The sequence below is a fragment of the Solanum stenotomum genome, chromosome 5 (assembly GCF_019186545.1).
Source record: "Solanum stenotomum isolate F172 chromosome 5, ASM1918654v1, whole genome shotgun sequence".
Taxonomy (NCBI): domain Eukaryota; kingdom Viridiplantae; phylum Streptophyta; class Magnoliopsida; order Solanales; family Solanaceae; genus Solanum; species Solanum stenotomum.
In genome coordinates this window covers 16,690,841-16,692,438 of record NC_064286.1, presented here as the reverse complement: position 1 = coordinate 16,692,438, position 1,598 = coordinate 16,690,841, and positions in this window count along the sequence as shown.

Genomic DNA, 1,598 nt, shown 5'->3' with positions numbered 1-1,598 from the left:
AATAGAGTCTAGGCACTATGGGTGGAAGGACCCATGAGTTCAACACCACATACCTTGAGTTCTTATGAAGGTCTTGAGAGTGTCTTCAATGGAAGCTTGGAACTTGGAGCAAGAGTCTCTTCAATCTTGAGGAAGGTTTTGGATTAGGGTTCTTGAGAGAATCTTGAGAGAAAATGTGTCTAAGTATGGGATAGGTGTTTTCGGAAATGTTTTAGAGATGGGAATTGAACTAATGGTATATAGGAAATAACATATGCCCTTTGGAAAAAAATGGTCCAACACTTAGAAAAAAAATGAGGCAGGTGAACAGTAAAAACGCTCACTAGAAATTGCATTTCCTGCCGGACAGATTTTATGAAAATGGGCATAACTTCTTCGTCCGAACTCCGAATGAGGTGAAACGAAGTGCGTTAGGTAGCTAACTCAAAGGGCTTTCCATGGATATGTTATGGGCCACCCAATTATTTGTGTTCTAGGAGATATGGTCCTCCAAAGTAGACCCTCAAAAAAGGCTTCACTTGGAAATTTTGAATTTTGATACGATTGCTCTAAAATTTGGGTTAGACCCATTTCCCACTCAATTTGACCCCCTAAATAAGAATATGAAGTCGTATTTTCGAAAAAAGAAATGGATTTTTTTTATATAGCTAAACAAGTTTCCGGTAACTTTCGAAGCACATTTTTAAGAACTTGTTGGGTCATTTCAATATCTCCCCCTTGGGAACATTCGTCCCCGAATGTGGAAGAGATGTACAAGGCAAGACTTAGTAAGAACTTATCAACCCCAACATGAATGCAAAAATTTTATTTAAACATCACTTCAAGGTTTCAAAACTTAGTGTAAAGCATCCATAACTCAATAATTTAAACATATATGCACATTAATGATTCAGGGGCTGAAATATAAGACTCAATGGAGTACAAAGGACTTGATTTAATACCTTAGGCTTGAGTGGAGTTGAATAGATAAGGATAACTCTTTGTATGTCCGCTTCGGCCTCCCAAGTAGCACTCTCCACTTGTTGATTTCTCCAAAGCATCTTAACGGACGCCACTTCTTTGTTCCTCAACCTTTTAACTTGTCTATCTAAGATCTGAACCGGGACTTCTTCATATGTCAAATTATCTTCTACAACACCCACAACCTCAAGAGGTACAATAGCGTTAGGATCACCAACACATTTCCTCAACATCGATACATGGAATACCGAATGAACTAATTCCATCTCCTTGGGCAACCCCAACTCATAGGCTACTTTACCAACCCTTCTTATTATCTCATAAGGACCGACATACCTAGGACTTAATTTCCCCTTCTTACCAAAACGAACCACACCTTTCATTGGAGAAACTTTCAAATAAACCCAATCACCCACTTTGAATTCAAGATCCCGTCTCCTCACATCGGCATAAGACTTTTGACGACTTTGGGCTGTTTTCAACCTCTCCCTAATCATCCTTACCTTCTCAAGAGCATCCATGACCAGATCCGGACCCAACAAGGCCACCTCTCCAACTTCAAACCACCCAACCGGTGACCTACACCGTCTACCATAAAGTGCCTCAAAAGGAGCCATACCGATACTAGAATGATAACT